The 18,653-nt window shown below is 39.8% G+C and overlaps 1 protein-coding gene across 2 annotated transcripts in view; it reads right to left on the minus strand.

Moving 5' to 3' along the window:
- LOC142655350 (sodium channel protein type 2 subunit alpha-like) overlaps positions 1-9,628 on the minus strand; it is a 170,765-nt gene extending 161,137 nt beyond the window's left edge. For both annotated transcript variants that reach the window (XM_075829398.1, XM_075829397.1), the window contains exon 1: positions 9,193-9,628. The gene's annotated coding sequence lies outside the window, so the exon portion shown is untranslated. The remainder of the gene's footprint in view (positions 1-9,192) is intronic.
- Between the last annotated feature and the right edge of the window lie 9,025 nt (positions 9,629-18,653).

An 18,653-nucleotide genomic window follows, 5' to 3' on the forward strand; every position in this document is an offset into this window, starting at 1 on the left:
AAAGTGAACTTATTATTTACACAAACTAGAAGTATGCCTGGACCTTTCTATATTAGTAATTTCTTACCTTATTATCATGGGGTATCACTTGAAAAATGTTGTCAATTACCGGGAACCCTCTACTTACATTCCTACCTCAAAGATTTTTTTTTTAATTCTTACCCAGTGCTATATTCTGGCCTATTCAAGATCAAGCATCTACGAGAAGGCTGAAATTAATCAATCCCTATAGTAAAAGTGACAGGTCTTTAACCTGTTTACTTCAGGTGAACCTATGACCAATTTACAAAAAAAAAACAAAACAGGAAACCGTGGTTGGAAAAATCTCTATACCAATGTACATAATTTTCATTGTTTTGGCCAGTGAATAGAATAGAACAGAACAGGTAGGACATAAAAGAACATATGTCATATCCGTAATATGGAACATATATGGGTTAAGGTGACTTACCATGAGTGAAGTATATGATACTAGCATAGTCATATAGTTAGGTCTAATTTTTCATGGTATACAACAGTGGCCCCCAAACCTTTAATGAAATGTCATTTTAATCTAATACTGACCATAAATGAAGCCTGCACAGGAAATCTGACCTGTGGTCTAAAAATGACCCCTCTGCTTGATAATTAATGATCATCTGTAGTCACTGATCCTTTGACAAGACAAAGGGCTCCAATTATGGTAAAAGTGATCGGGGATTTCTGCTTAGGGGTATGAAAGTTATGTTGAACATATATTCCTTAATGCATAGATTTGTCAATGCAAGTCTACATTTTAAAATATGCCCCCTTAAAAAAATTAAATATTTTTTTCATGACCAGACACAGAATGTTTGTCTGGTGCGTTTCAATTAATCCACTGCATGTCTGAAGTCTACTAAGACAAACTTGGGTTTTAACAGGGTGTCTATCTAGAGTTTTCCATACTAAAGATCCACTGTGATGGTCACAATGGAGGGTCACTAACATAATCCCTCTATGTAAAAAGTAGGAAAGCCTAAGGGCATGCCCCCACGTGGCGGATTTCCTCCGCAACTGTCCGAATCAATGCCGCACCTAATCCGGGTTGCGGATTACGGCTGCGGATCTGCCCAAAATGTGCAGTAAATTGATGCGGACTAGCTGCTGCGGACTGCGGAAAAAGTGCTTCCCTTCTCTCTATCAGTGCAGGATAGAGAGAAGGGACAGCACTTTCCCTAGTGAAAGTAAACAAATTTCATACTTACCGGCCGTTGTCTTGGTGACGCGTCCCTCTTTCGGCATCCAGCCCTACCTCCCTGGATGACGCGGCAGTCCATGTGACCGCTGCAGCCTGTGATTGGCTGCAGCCATCACTTAGACTGAAACGTCATCCTGGGAAGCTGGACTGGAGACAGAAGCAGGGAGTTCTCGGTAAGTATGAACTTCTATTTTTTTACAGGTTGCTGTATATTGGGATCGGTAGTCACTATCCAGGGTGCAGAAACAGTTACTGCCGATCGCTTAACTCTTTCAGCACCCTGGACAGTGACTATTTACTGACGTCTCCTAGCAACGCTCCCGTAATTCCGGGAGCCCCATTGACTTCCTCAGTCTGGCTGTAGACCTAGAAATACATAGGTCCAGCCAGAATAAAGAAATGTCATGTTAAAAAAGCAAGACGCATCCGCAGCACACATAACATGTGCATGACAGCTGCGGACTTCATTGTGGAATTTAGAATCTCCATTGAAGTCAATGGAGAAATTCCGCCATGAGTCCGCAACCAGTCCGCCACTGCTCCGCAACAGACAGAGCATGCTGCGGACACCAAATTCCGCTCCGCAGCCTATGCTCCGTAGCGGAATTTTACGCATCGTCTAAACGAACACTTCTAAATTTAAGTGGAAGTCAATGGAGAAACGGCTCCGCTGCGGATTAACGCTGCGGAGTGTCCGCAGCGGAATTCAAGTGAAATTCCGCCACGTGTGAACCCAGCCTAAGCAGAAGAGATACATGCAATGGCAGATCAAGTGGTGTATGTAGACAGTTCCTTATACCCACCAGAGGAGATGATTCTTGGGCCCACCCTCCAACTATATAGAACATGTCCACTTTTCATTTCATCATAGTTCTTGTTGTTATCACTGTACACACAGGACATATCATCACTGAGGTGTAATAGGTAATTTATGAATCAACTCATGAGAAATAGACCTCGTGGCAAGTAATTGGCTCCAAAGTCACCTCAAAATGGGGTTTTCTACTGCTTCACCTTTAAGGCCCATTATTGTGTTAGAGCATGGGCCCACTGGAGGATCCTCTGGTTCTCTGGTGAGACAGTCCGACCCTGTATGTAGAGGGCAGGAGGTCCCATAACAAATATAAAAAATATGTCCCTTTCAGCTGCTGCTTGATATCACCGCACCCCCAATTACCTGGAACAGGATGTCCTGTTGCCCCCCATTCTGTCCATTACACCCATGATTTCGGTAAATTCTCCACTATATCGGCTAAGATTATAGCCCCTGTGGAGACCACATCCCTGTGCAGGTTCTCATCACCCAATGACATGGGGACAAGGCCAACCTGGAATAGACCACCTCTCTCTGTGTTTTCTCACCTCCTGCCCCAGTAGCACCTGTAATTGCCAATTATTGTCCTGGCGCTGTCAGGACAAGTTTGAATTATATCATATTCGTGTTCTCTTGTAGATCTTGTAAATGACTGACACAAAATAAAGCTTCAACAGTGCAATCCTTCCAGATAAAGTTACAGACGCACAGATGGATGATGCATCATTTTCAGCTCAGGTCAGGGAGCTTTTGTAAGCTCACAATCACGTTGGTTGTCACTAAGGGTCATTGGAAATAGGAAATTGACTGCAAATTTAAGTCTATCTCAGCCCCCACTCCTACTCCAATAAAAAAAAGAAGTATGACAACTTCACAAAATATTATTCATAACTGCTCCCCCAATATAATGGATTCAGCAATAAAAGGTTCTCCAATTTTTTGGGCACTGAAAAATGAGCAGACACATCCAAAGATATTTGTTTGCAACTCTTTGCACTTTCCTGTCGTAGATCCAACGAATCTACACTTCCTCTTGAAAAAAAGCAACCCTAGATCCATTAAACAAATCAGAATATATTCCAAATGTATGCCGGATGTATGGCTTAAACAGCTACGACACTTGATGTTGGGCCAAAATTTGGATTAATGTATTGAAAACCCATTTCTATGACCAGAAATTCACAAGTTAGTGCCCCATCAGAATTTAAAGTGTCCTGTACCAAGAGTCCATATGCATCCATATAACAGGCCCATAGACATTCTCCTTGAGGCACCATATTATAACCTAGAGGCAATGACTTTAGGGGTTACTACCCCCGTAACACAGCATACGAGGGAGCATGCCAAATTTTTTGGTGCTTCCATATAAAGTCAAAGGCACATGTATCATGTATGTACAGTGACACTTCAATTCTTAGAACATGGATTTGTAATACCACAGTATGTATGAGGCCTAAGTGACATGTTAGAAAAACTGGAGGTCTCTTTTGACCTAAAGGATCAAAAAAAATTGCAATCTTAATGCATAAACCGGAGTCGGACAAATTTCAGGGGACAGGTAGCCAATGAACCGAAATATTTAATGCTGACACTAAAATCTTTAAGGGCTTGGGGTGGTTTAATTGGCTCCTAAAGTTTACAGTAATTTGTCTACTGCGACATTAAAACAGTGGAGGTAAAATTACAGATTTACAAATTATTTGGAGTTATTTATTTTTCTGTCTGCCTGTCTGCTTGGTTGCTTTTAGCTCCATGATAGCACAGTTTAAGTCAGTAATGCCTACTTAGCGGCATTGTCTGATGAGAGTCTTAGGTAGTCAAATATCCACCTCATCTCTCTATAGATATTTTGACTGCTACTCTCATCCTCCCCCTATGTTTTTCTACTGCAGCTCTGCTTATTCAGATTGGCTGCTGTTTACAAGCACAAGCCCACCACAAACTCAGCAGGAAGTCAGTGCATGTTAATTACTTTCTACTACAGAAATGAATACAGAATGATTATAAAGTACAAGAAACAAAACCAGCAGATGGTTGTAATCCAGTATCAAGTCATTGCCACATATGTACATCTGACTATTGCGTTAGAGGCATCCTGGAGTTGTGCACGTTAAAACATATTTTTAATCCATTAGAACCAACAGATTTCGCATTACTGCTGTGTAAATCATATTAATACTATCATAACTACACAATAACTTACAATGTTCTTACATAATGACTGTTAAAAAATTAAATGGTTATGCTGATGAAATTTGAAAGCCTTTAACGGGACACTAACCAAAAAGACTATCTTATTCTCCCTTTGCTGTGCAGAAGAATGTTATCTATTGTTACCTGTAAGACATTTTTGGCTGGAGAGAGGGTGACTTTTGTGTTCCTCAATGGCATTACTCACAGGAAGTTCAGAAAAATGCCTGCCCCCATAATCCCTACTATATCTCACATTTTTCCAGTTTGAAGACCCTCCAAAAATACTTTAGTTTAGTTACGGTCTAATGGTTTCCAAACACAATGTCATGAAAATCCAAAATGCCCGATTCTTCTTTCCCCCAACACCCGCCGTTGCAGGACATTCGAGAGGACCTCATATACATATGTAGATCGTTAGCTGAACCGAAATTATCGGACTGGGCAGACTTTTATCTAATGTTAATGGCCAGCTTAAGGGTTAGAATGACATATAATATAACACTTAGCGACTGCCTTTAAGCAATTGACAAGCAGCAACATTGTTCCATTAATTGAAGGAAGCAACTTTGCAAATAGTCTTAAATTAAAACTTCTATTTGTTTTGTGACTACAGCTCTCATACAGGCCTATATTATTCTATGGTTACAGACTACAAATAACTCGGTGTAATCTGTACTACCTGGTTTGTTTTCTAGTTTATTACCATCGAAAGATATAGGCCTGTATAGGAGCTGTATACACAAAACTCAGAGGCCAATCTGAGGCTTCAGCGGTCATGTGCCGTATTCCTGGCATCATGGCTTCCCTCGCTGAGCGGTGATGCAAGGAATAAGGCACATGAAGAATACACGCACGCTAAGGCCTCTGATTGGCTGCTGCGGTCACATGCTGGCTGCTGGTAAACAAAGACCAGGAGGACCACCAGAGAGTCAGCGTTGGAACGCTACGGGAAAATTAGAAATAAGTACTGATTTGTATTTATTGTTTGCTTTATAACATTTGCAGCTTTTTGTAAAACAATTTTACAATTTTAAAGAACCCTTTTAAAGAAATGCACTATTGTAATACAGTTCTAAATGTGACATGTGCCAGTTGTGCCAAGCTTTGCCTACTGCCCTATAAAAGATTTTAATGGGCACAATGTAATGCTTCATTTCCCCTGTGGTGGCGCTGCAGAGAAATTAAACTCTTGCTGCTGGTTCCATGAAGATTACAGCTGATCTCTGGGGGTCCCAGCCTTAGGACATCATGGGATTAACTAATTTTCGGGGTAGCTTTCTAAAAGGGATTGACTCCTAAAATAAAAAAAGAATACAAAACAGTAAATAAAAGTCCTTGAGTCCTGATGTCCTCTTACGCTGTTGAAACTCTATTCTCCCATTTATTTCAGTTATATCTGTTTCTGGAAAAGGCTGAGTGATAACTAATATAGCTGCCATTACAGCTCCCAAAAATGTTGTAACAACTTGACCGAAGAGAAAAATTTTAAAAAATTAGGGAAAATTCTTCCTAAAATATTTTATTCAGTCAGATTAGTGATTTGCTATTTATTCAATATTTGATTATTCATGAAAAAACTTTCAAATATGAATTTTTTTTTTTTTTTTTAAAGTTTAACAATTTTCCATGGCAAATGATAGAATTGTAGCAAAAGAGGAAACTATTATTTTGGATTGTCCTAACGTGGGAAATTCCTAGTCAGTTAACCACAATCAAGCAATTGTATAGTAAACTGAAATTATTTTTGTGCAGGTATGATACATTTCTGAACCAGTGGAAGTGATTTCAATCGGTCCCAAATACTCAGATGACCGTCACAATTATTACTCCAACTGCTCACTGAAATGGATTAGTAAAATTATCTGCATGCCTATGACATAATAATGCCCTTTAAATAAATATCTACAACTTATTTTCATAAATCAAGAGTATGGATATGTGTTCTGCTGACGATATGGACCATTTTGTTTCAATGTTCCTCCTCTCCCCCAGCTTCATCTACCTGGTTTATGAATCCCGCACATGCTCAGTCTTAGTAGAAAATCTAAGGTGTCTCTGGGCTGCCAGTATGTGATTGGCTGAAGCATTGGCCATTTCCAGACTCCAAAAGCGGCCCTTTACCTGCACTTAGTACACAGGAAAAACCCATATATAAAATGCAAGACATTATAATATAACATTGTCATACAGTGATCGTTCTCTACACACCCTAAAAATAAGCACCACAAAACAAGTGACAGGTTCTCTTTAAAGCAAGATACATTTTATTATAATCACATTCAATAACTGAAATGTTTATGGTTTTAATTTGCCCAGACCCATCTTTTACAATTAATTGTACAGATTCACGTGTAGAATTGCTCACTGAAAACATTCACATTTCATTTTACTTTTTATTCACTTTACCATTTCAATTCCACGTAGAATATGCTATACCACAAATCTATCCAATGCAGCATGTTATCATATACTTTTACCTAGGCAGGACCTATAGAACTGTTCATCAAAGCTCCTTGTTTTTTAATAGAATTCCAGACCTACAGTGAAGACTGACACTTATTCAGGCAAAGAATAGGACTTCACACAAGATCAAGACAATTCTTGAACTTCTATTTTTTTTCTATTTTACAGGGAAAATGTTTTCTAAATCCAATGATTGAATTAATTCATTGCTTTTACAGAACAACAACAGGTAGAATGGATCCATTTTCAAACGGATCCCAGGGGCTTATTATGCAGTCTGTCCGGTTTCAGGTTTGTTTTACAGGTATATGATAACGCTATACTTGTCATAAAAAATATCGGAAATTATACAAACAAAGAACACTTGTAAACAGAGTCGAAATTTGGCATTCATTCAGACAAAATGTGAAGTTAGATTAAAAACTGTACTACAAGACACCAAATTTTCCTAAAGTCCTAAATAAACTCATAACATCAAAAAGTCATTGTGAGACTACTGGTAGTCACTAAATCTAACACCGGGTTTAATACCACAATAATAATAAAATGAGTAATTTTTTTTAGATTGAGAATTGCTAAAAATATTTTAACACAAAAACAAAACAAAAAACAAAAGAGAAATAACTGGCACTGGAGGAGTTAATGTCGCATGGCATAAGGACCTAGCAAGACCATTTGCTTAAAGGATGTGTACAGTCCTTGCCATATTTTTCTAGAGCTATTGTTGACATTCACATCAGGGGATAAATGTCCTCAGATATATGGTGTACTGTACATGGTTGGAGCAGCCGGCCCTTCCTGTTTATCTAGGCCTTTCTGGTAAGTAAATATGCAAACAAGTTGTGTCTATATCAACTGTATATACACAAAAATAAAACATAAATAAATATACAATTAAAATAAATAAATGTGGGCAACATAAAAAGCAAAAACGTATAAAACCAAACTTAGAAAAAATACTGTATATTTTATACTTCACCTAATCTTGGGGATACTATTGTCCTAAATTATTGTATGAATTTGTAACAACACTGATGCTGTTTTCAGTATTTTTTCTATTTTTGTAGGTTTTTGCTCGGGATTTGGTTCTCCAGACTTTGTGACATTGCTAAAATGTAGAGCAATAGGTTAAAATAACATAAAAAAACCCTCTATAAACATATACCCCACCTATGTCCTATAACATAACCAAAATGTACTCGCCCAGCTGGTGTACAGACATAACATTGGCTATGTTATTAGATGTCGTGGCCTGGGAAGGGTTACATTTCATCTCCAGCTCCACAGATTCATGTGACACTTGTCCTATGGATTTTCTGACAAGCTCCTATGAGGTCATTGAATCTTTTTTAAGTAACACTGTTTCCAACAATACAACCAGATTTGGGGTTAACAGTTTCCAATACATGAAGGAGAATGGAATATGAGTCTGTGCAGAGGTAACTCCCTAATAATGACTCCTTGACACCATTTTATAAACAAGGTCTACGGTTCCGGTACAGAAAATTGGTCTTCAAGGGTAGTTCACATTTAGTCATATCTTCCATTGAATTAACGACGTCATTTTGTGACGATCCAAAAACAAGGCCTAATTATAGATGTTGGTCCATTAGCCGGAGACTATTGACAACTATACAAACGTATTCATACTTCCTATGTACATAACCATGTTATAAATATCTGTATATAGCTTCTCCTAATAATGCCATACCAATTTCTGCATCTAAATCAGTGTCTGGAGCCATATCCACACCAATGATTATTATAGATTAGTGACCCCCGAGGCAACGCAGTCTTATACCCTAAAGCAACACTGTATATATGACCTTCAAAATGATTTCTTTGATTGTCTATCAAACTGATGGATGAAGGTGCTCAAAAAAAGAAGAGAAAATCAATCACTGCTGGGTTTTCTAGTCGTTTCTAGAAATGTTCCCTATCCCCCCCATTCTAAGCACAGCACATCCCGTCATGGAGAGGAGGGGGAGAGGAAGGAGTGACCATACCATGCAATAACTGCAAATCCAATGGCAAATATAACAGACCCTCCTGTATGATGGTGAGGCCTGCGATGCATTTCGAACAGAAACAGCAAGCTTTGAAGGGGTTAATTCATTAAAGCAACATAATTACTAAGTCCCTGTAGATGTAATGTCCCCTTCTTCTCTTCCCTGGTACACATTCCCATCCCCCGTTACTGCCCAGATGGATTTACAGGTGTATATTTGTGTGTATATTTGTTTCTACAACTATAAATAGATACATATTTATATAATAATGGATACATATTCATAAACAGTAGCATCTTTGTATCTAATGTATCTATCCAAATATATATCTCTTCCTGCAAAGTGCTAAATCTTAAAATGTTTCTGACTACAGAGACATTTGCAATGGACATTTTTCGGAACAGGATGAACGGCAGATGTGGATTAGCAAAGGGAAGATGTGAATGATGGAACAGGTACCATAATGATCTGCTGTGGATCCATGCAACACTCACCAAAGCAAAGGAACAATGATCTCTCCTCCTTTGCTTTTGTCGAGATCAACCACCCACAGGATCAGGGATCACTTCTATTTCTCTCCCATCAGGACACAGATGCCATTTAATTCCAGGGCTGGAGTGTGTATGTGTGTTGTCCTTTTCTATGAGGGTCTTCTTCCTCCTATAGGGCTGAGATGCTTCTGAATCCCCCTGTACCAGGCGTGTCTCCTCTTTGGATCCTGGATGTGCAAGGAGGGAGGGAGGAGGAGGAGGAGAAGGAGGAAGGATGCTGTGCACAGAGCAGGTGCAACATAAACAGCTCAGAGAGACAGGAGACACCTTCCCAGGGGCTGGAGGGAGGATGAATGGAAACAATAGCTGGGCTTGGGAGGACTAGAGGGGAGAATGAAAGATGTCTCTCCAATATCGTCTACAAGCACGGGTGTGTGTCTGTGTGCAAAAAGCAAATGTGTCATCAAGACCTCGCGTCAGAGCGCCCCCTGCCGGCAGCTATGTGCTATCATCTATCTAATCTGTCTCTCTCATACATATAATGCACATCAGACATTTTCCAAATCTTTTTCTTTCTTTCTTTCTTTCTTTCTTTCTTTCTTTCTTTCTTTCTTTCTTTCTTTCTTTCTTTCTTTCTTTCTTTCTTTCTTTCTTTCTTTCTTTAAAAAACAACTGATATACATATACATACCACATGTATCTATCGATCGATCTATCTATCTAATCTCTCTCTCTCATACATTTAATGCACATCAAATATTTTCCACCAGACATTTTCCAAATTTCTTTCTTTCTTTCTTTCTTTCTTTCTTTCTTTCTTTCTTTCTTTCTTTCTTTCTTTCTTTCTTTCTTTCTTTCTTTCAACAAACTGATATACATATACATCTATCTATCTATCTATCTATCTATCTATCTATCTATCTATCTATCTATCTATCTATCTATCTATCTATCTATCTATCTATATATCTATCCTTCTAGAAATGGTAGCAGTGTGGTGGGAAGTCCCAAAAATCAGCCCTACAAACGGCGCATAGTGAGTGCCCAAGATGCCCACACACAAGCGCACACTACAAGTGAATGTAACAGGCAATATTCCTTTAAGAAAGCAAAGCACTGAAGTTATAGTCAATTATTTTGCTGGTTCAGTTTAATCTGACAGCTGTAGATATTAATCACTTATCTACGATTCCTCTCAATCTAAGAAGTCAGTAAAGTGGACAGATCAGATGATATGGAGTCTTCCTCGTTTCCAACTGACACATCTAACTTGCCTTTCTCTGAGAGATAAAAAATAAAATGTTTCCTTATGTTGTCACAGTTTTAATACACGAGTTCAAGTGTGGTCATAAAATGTGCGAAATGAACAGTAAGTAAAAATATCATCCAATCATTTAAAAGGAACGTGTCATGACCTATTGTTTGTATCAAGTTTTTGTGTTACACATATTTGTAAAGATTTTTTGGGTAATTATTTTTTTACATTTTCAATGTCATTATCTAAATCAAAAAAATATCCTAAAATCTTGCAGTTTTCACTTTGGTCACTGAGCCTCCTAATAGACTGACTCTTCCTGATCTGTAGAGATCACTTCTCAGCTGTCCATCCATCTGCCTATCTGTCCATCCACCCATCTGTCTGTCTGTCCATCCATCTGTCTATTTATTTATCCATCTATGTATCTGTACAACCATCCATCCATCTGTCTGTCCATCCATCTGTCTATTTATTTATCCATCTATGTATCTGTACAACCATCCATCCATCTGTCTGTCCATCCATCCATCCATCCGTCTATCTGTCCATCGATCTGTCTATCTGTCCATCCATTTGTCTATCTGTCCATCCATCCATCTGTCTATCCATCCATCCATCCATCTGTCTATCCATCCATCTATCTGTCTATTCGTCCATCCATCTGTCTACCTATCTGTCCATCCATCTGTCTATCTGTCCATCCATCCATCCATTCATCCATCCATCTGCCTACCTGTCTATTTGTCCATCCATCCGTCTATCTGTCCATCCATCCATCTGTCTATCTGTCTATTCATCCATCCATCTGCCTATCTGTCCATCCATCCATCTGTCTGTCTGTCTATCGGTCTATCTGTCCATCCATCCATCCATCCATCCACTTTCCAATGACTTTGGTCAATGTTTACACTTAGAATTCACACAAATGTAAATGCCATATTATGGAATGTTCAGAGATCAAACAGAGTTTTTAATATGTAGAAGAGTAGTGGGGGAGGGGATTTGGAGACATGAAGTCTTAAGTAGTTTTTATCTTCTGTCAACTTCCATGTTTCTGTGATTAATCTCAGAGATATTCCCTTCATCTCTTTTCCTTTTTAATTGAGCTCAAACGTGTCTCCTGCATATCATAAGACATGTTATTTAGTATGTTCAAAGCAGATTTATAAGCTGTCACACCTTCACAAGCTGAAAATACAGAAACTATAGCACTTAGGTTGTTATAGCAACAAGCACGAACGAGATAGGATGCGACAAGCCTTATTATATTGTCTTTGAGTTTACCATGTACATATAGTTGTTTGGGCAAACTTCTTAAACCTTAAAAAGTACACAAAAAATACTATTAAAAAAATTAAATAATTTGAAAGTACAAGTAACAAAATCAAAATGAGACCAAGTCTAATTCTATTTGGAGTGGCACTAAGTTGAATAGCCGATTCTTTCTGAAAAGCCACCGTCAGGCAGCCAAACCAAAGGTTTCCGGCATTCCCAGAGACACTACCTAACTCCCTCATAATCCTCGGGGGCATTGCAAGAAATTGCACTGTACTGAGAGATCTCACGATAACCAACTACAGTTTAGAACTAAAAGGAGAGCGTTTTTTGTTCTCTTGAGTGGGAAGTAGGAGGGGCAACCTTACCGGAGCGGAACAGGCAGCATCGGAGAGCAGTGGGAACAGAGCAGCAGAAAGTAGTGCTGCTCCGCTGTCTTCTTCGATGCTCTAATTCAGCTGCGCAGGCGCTAAGCTAGTGCTGCGCCGAGGGACACCAGGAAGGCTTTGACACATGGAGATGACATTTCCCAAGATGGCACCACTCGAAACAGGAAGTCTATGGAAATCTGTATTTTTAAAACATTCAAGCTGCTTTGCCGTCAGTATCTAACTAACAATAAATTAAAGTATACTGTTCATATTTATATTATGTTTGGGTTTGGTCATAGGTACTCTTTAAGCTGTAACCTAATTTGTGAATTTTGTTCATTAATATACTCACCTCGCCCCGCTCAGTCTCTGTCTCTTCCCGCCAGTGCAATAGGGATCTTGCCAGAGCTGGTGGGGATGCCAGGCCGCACGTGCGTAGACCAGTCGGCCACCTATTCAATCAGGGAACTCGCCAAACAGACAATCAAAGAGCCTGTTGGGCAGACAATAAAAAGAGCCTGTTTGTCCGGCCAATCACAGCGCTAGACGCTCTATGTGAAACCTGTGAGCACTGACATCAGTGCCAGTTAGTTGTTCTAACCTGGTTGCATTTCTAACTACTTATTGTTATTCATAGTTTCTGTTTCTAAAGTGGCTTCTTATGTATAGTTGGCCCCAAACTAGAGCCTTACTCTGCAGCTTTGGTCACTTGATACTCTATGGTCTGCACTAACAGATGTAACAGGAGTGAATTTCTTATTCAAAGGGGTTATCCAACCACGACCAATTTTTTACTTTTATAACCTGTCAATCTGTCCAACTTCTGAGACCACCACAGTGGCCGAGAACAATCACATGCACACGGAACTCAATGATAAAAAAAACTGATCATGAAAGAACTAATGAAAATCATGAAGTTACTGATAACCCCCCCGACACACACACAAAAGTGTGAACCTTTGTCTACTAACAGAGAACATATTGTGAGACGAGCAGTTTAGCACAAATCAAGGGGTATGAGAAACAGAATGATCGGCACTGCTTTGTTTTGTGGAGCACTATGTATCCCAACACCATGCATGAACCTCTTAATGACTCGCAACAAATCTGCAACAGGTGGCGCTCTGTGGTTTTGAAAATAAGTTCAACGAATGCACAAAGAAGAAAAGAAAAAGTCCACGGCACTCTCCATTCAGTTGAAAAATGTATTGGTTTATTCAGCAAAACAAGACTTTAGGATGTGGAGCACAAGCCTACGGCCGTTTCACTTGTGCCCACACTTTGTCAAAGCCTTGACAATGCGTGGGCACACGCAAAACGACCGTAAGCTTGTGCTCCACATGCTAAAGTCCTGTTTTGCTGAATAAACCAAGATTTTTTTCTACTGAATGGTGAGTGCCGTGGATTTTTTCTTCTCTTCTTTGTGCATAGTGTGATAAGATTTGCCATAGAATCTCAACTCTACTGTAGCTTACTCATTCCAACTACAGGCATAAAGATAAAAAGATGCCCCATAGCAAAATACTATATGACAAAGCAGGTTGTGTAGGCTCTATGCCCAAACTGCTCACCTTTTTTGTTACCGTGAAGTAAATTGTATCATTAAAGAAGTGATCCGCTGCTGTTGTACCTATGGACCGAGTCCATAAATATTGTATCTTTATTAAAATCAATGTGAAAGTTTTAAAAAACACGAGTTTAAATGTGCTGCAGGATCGGGGAAACGGTCAGGAAAATATATAAACTAATTTATTTTAAACAGACACTACATTTTTAAACAATTTATGATCATCTAACAGTATACCTGATATATATAAACTTTGTAAATTACTTACTGTTAAAATTTAGTGTTTTAATGCTAGGGCTACATGGAGACTTTTTGTAGCACAACTTTCAAATTTGAACAAATTGAATTGCATCTGCAGTCTGGAGGATGCATGCCACTCAATTCACTGTTGCAGATGGCAGCTGTTGCTCGACAGTTAAAATTTGAATGTTGCGCTACAAAAAGTTTCCATTTAGCCCTAGCTTTTTCCGTGCAAAATCAGTAAAGTTACTGCCACTAGATGTCTCCCTTCCTGTAATCTGCTGTCCACTAGCTGTTGTCAAGCAAAGTCTGTCTCTAGTTAAAGAGCAGAGGAAACGTGCTTTAGGAAGTGGGGGTGTTTCTCTTCACTGGCTGCCAATAGAAGTTTATTGATAGGGGAGGGGATCAGGGAGAGAGATACAGACACTCTGCCCATAGAAGTCTATGGAGGGAGTAGTGGGGAGAAGGAGTAGAGTGAGAAAGACACACACAGACATGCTGAAGTTTCCATGTAAGGGTCACTGTTTCACCTCAGTGCTGGATACTAAGCTACACTGATCATTACGGTATAATGTCCTCCATGCTGCTTATATATACATATATATATATATATATATATATATATATATATATATATATATATTGAAGAAAATTTCACAGCACTCCGTGTTAGTGAAAAAAATTGTGGTTTGTCGAGCCAGCACAAGCTGCAAAGTTTCCGTCCTGCTATAGGACCTTTATCAAGCATGATAAATGCCTCATAAAGGTCCTATAGCAGGACGGAAACGTTGCAGCTTGTGCCGGCTTAATAAATCACCATTTCCTTCACTAACACGGAGTGCTGTGAGATTTTCTTCAATATTGATCTATTTCCCCTGGATCGGGATTACCTGCTTGCACCTGAGACCATCTTGGAATTGCATTGTGAGTGCTGCTGCTTTTCCATTGTATATATATATATATATATATATATATATATATATATATATATATATATATATATATATATATATATATATATATATATATGTGTGTGTAATAGATAGAGATTAGAGAGCAGTATTCTCCTTTTCTATGTGTGTAGTGTATAGAAGACATGATAGCTGTTAGGCTTCGCCCACTAGCTCAGAAAAAAACGGAGTTTTAGAAAGAGAGAGCCTGCAGAGGGGAAAACTGCTACAAAATGCAGAAAATAAGTCATATAATAGCCAGAAATAGTGTTATTCTCCATGTAGACACACGTGACAGCTTATTCTGAAAAGTCATCTCAAAGTGTAGATAAACTTTAAAAGACTATTGACCGAATTGATTGAGGCATATGTGGAGTTAAACGGCAGGGATCAGAAATTCTCTGATCTCCTTCATTAGGGAGTAAGACTGGCTGTGATTGGCAGCCGCCAGCCTGCTCCTGATCGCATAGGCACAGCAGCTGTTGCTTTGCATTCTCAGCACAATAAAAGTAAATCACTGTGCAGGTATACATTCCCACTGGTCTCATACTGTTATGGTGCTACATGGGAACAAGTTAAATTAAATGATCCCTTCCATGAGTAGAAAAAAATAAAAGAAGCAAAAAATACTGGTTTAAAAGTACTGCAGGACAGAACCAATGGTCAAGAAGAGATTTAAAATACATTTATTTAAAAATACTTCGCATTACGATACTGGACCGGTGCCTTCGTTAGGTGTAAACAGTGGTTCATGAGGACAGATATTTTTATAGCTAAAAAACAAGCAAAATATTTCGGGAAGGCAGAGAGGTTAAAAAGGTAAAAGAGAACTCATGACGTCACTCTTACCTTCTTGACCCCTCTGCTTAAGCGCATTTTTTGCTTGTTTTTTTAGTTATATAAACCTATCCGCATGCACCTTCATTCACATCTGATGAAGGCGCCAGTCTGGGCGGACATTCCAAAGGCCATTGAAGGACCATAGGGATGACTGTGTCAATTATTTAGCCATACACAAGGCAATATATTTGCTAGTATATGCAGTGGCGGATTAAGTAGACCATGGGCCCTGGGCTGTTACCCAAACTTGGGCCCCCCTTCCGCACCGCCCCCCTGCCGCGCCGTAACTATTTTTAAAACTACCCTTTTGGGCAAGCATTAACAAATGGGTGTTACAATTTTTGCGACGTTTTTTCCGTAGACAATGCAGGTTTCATTTTTTATCGTTTTTATACACACCTTTTTTGCTATTTTAGAGTTTTTATTCATAAAGTTTGAAAATAATAGTAGAAAAATAAGCTTTTTTACGTTTTAGCTATTTTTTTTTTGGTAATAACATAGTTTTACCCTAAAATAGACCTTTTATTTGTAATCGTCATTGTTTACCGTAAATTTTAATATATTACATGTCTATATTAGGGTAATTGGGTCAGCGCTAGCGTTACAACAATGATTGGCTGGGGGGAACGTTTTTTTTTGGGGTGGGTATTTTATGTGTATTTAATTTTTCAGCCCCAGTTACAGGGGAAATCAGCCCTCTCATAGTGACAATTGTCACTAATAGGGCTGTGCTGGGTCTAGTAAGACCCAGCAGCAGTCTGTCAGTAACGGCACCCGACGATCATGTGACCAGTCACATGAACACCGGGAGGAATAGAGACAGCGCCGCTGCTGCTGTCTCTATTCCTATACACAGCGTTCATTGAGCGCTGTGTAAAAAGACATCAGAGAAGACAGAAGCAGCGAAAGCTGCTTCTATCCTCTCCTCAGGGTCCCCGGCAGTCACTGACAGCCGGAGACCCGACATTCAGCTGCCCGATCGCGCGGGCAGCAAGTTAAAACCCGAGCCGTAAAAAGTCTATGGCTCGGGTTTTAAGGACCCTGACCGCTGGCCGTAAAAATACAGCCAGCGGCCGGGAACCAGTTAATGTTAGTTGGGCAGGAGGATAAACCGGCAGCCAGTATTAACCTCAGCGACGGTGACCGCCCGCCCGGCTCTTCTCTTCCAGCTTCTCTTCCAGCTTTGGAGTAACAGAACAGCTGTCCGTCGCTGTTCTGTTACTCAATGGCGGCGCCCGCAGTGTTAGAGAGGCGTGTCCTTAGCATTAGCAGACGTGCTTAATGCCTGCTACCTACCCCTATCCCGGCCAATTCCCTGCTCCTTCTCCCCATCTCCGTAGCGGCAGTTAGCAGCGCTAGCGCGCTGAATAGTTTTATAAGACTATGTGCGGTTTGGGCTGCCATGGGCCCCCTGGGAGCCTCGGGCCCCGGGCGGCCGCCCGAACCGCCAATATTCTAATCCACCACTGAGTATATGGTGGGGAGAAGGAGCAGAGTGAGAAAGACGCAGACAGACGTGAAGCAGCTTCCATTTAAGTGTTACTGTTTCGCCCCAGTGCTGGATACTCAGCTGCACTGCTCATTATGGTATAATGTTCCCCATGCTGCTTATATATATATATATATATATATATATATATATATATATATATATATATGTATGTAATAGATAGAGATAGGAGAGCAGTATTCTCCTCTTCTATGTGTGTAGTGTTTAGAAGACATGATAGCTGTTAGGCTTCGCCCGCTAGCTCAGAAAAAAACTGAGATTAAGGCCTGATTCACATGAGCGCTGCGCATCTCGGATGTGAAAGAGGTGCATCCGTGCTCAGCGCTGCGGGACGCGATGTCACGCATCCCCCATAGTTGAGAGTCTATGGAGGGATGCGTAATGCGTGAAAGGATAGGACATGTCCTATTTTCGCACGGACCCTTCACACGGTCTGTTGAAACAACGGCTGTGTGAACGGCCACGTTGAATTAGAAAGGTCCGTGGGACGTCCGCTGTTTAACACGTTCATGTGAATCAGGCCTTAGAGGGGGTTCCTCTTTTGTAAGCATCCAAGATATACCTCTCTGATGTAATGACTTCCTATACCTTGTTTTAGGCGGACATTCCAAAGCCCTTTGAAGGACCATAGGAATGTCTGTGTAAATTATTTAGCCATACACAAGGCAATATATTTGAAAAAATGTATTTGCTAGGTCATGTATAAATACAGAGCAATAAAGAAAATCTCTATATGGGAGAAATGATGCAAATGCTTTCCCTGTAATGCACAAGTATTCTGGGTCCTCAAGATCGAGAGATGCTTTTTGTAGCTGAAAAATGGGTTTTCTATACAAGGCGACCCCTTTAAGGGGTTAAACAGCACCCCTGAGTTGTATTGTTCTTTACCTATAGCATTATACCAGCATTGACAATGTAGGAATTATCTTTTATAATCTACAGGTCATCTAGAAGTCCCCATTAAAATACTTAATACTTTGTGGAATAATGCATTGGATCATCAGGTTGCAATACAGAAAACAAATCAACCAAAAGTCATATCAATAAAAAAAAAAATATGCCACAACACTTCACACAATAAATAATATAAGGCGAGGACTGTCTGATTTGATGTCAGTCTGTGCTGGGAAGTCACCTGAAACAGATCTTCCCCTTGTGTTTGGAGGCTGCAGCTGGAGCCACGTGACTGACAACTGCTCACATGGGGTGTTCCTCGCAGTCTGTGTCCCAGCTCTGCTACATGCAGGCAGACGCTCAGCATGATCAATGTGAAATCCATGGAAAATGCTTTGTATTCCAGCCAGCACCATGGACAGCACCAACATGGCTAGAATAGGATTTGTGTTTGTATTGACAGATTAAAAAGAAAAGAGTAGGATAAAAAAAAAAATGGATAGTTAACAAAAGGCGATGCTGAGTTTACCTCAAATTGTTTTGCTTTTGACTATCCAAA

This window comes from Rhinoderma darwinii, chromosome 6, assembly GCF_050947455.1.
Source record: "Rhinoderma darwinii isolate aRhiDar2 chromosome 6, aRhiDar2.hap1, whole genome shotgun sequence".
NCBI lineage: Eukaryota > Metazoa > Chordata > Amphibia > Anura > Rhinodermatidae > Rhinoderma > Rhinoderma darwinii.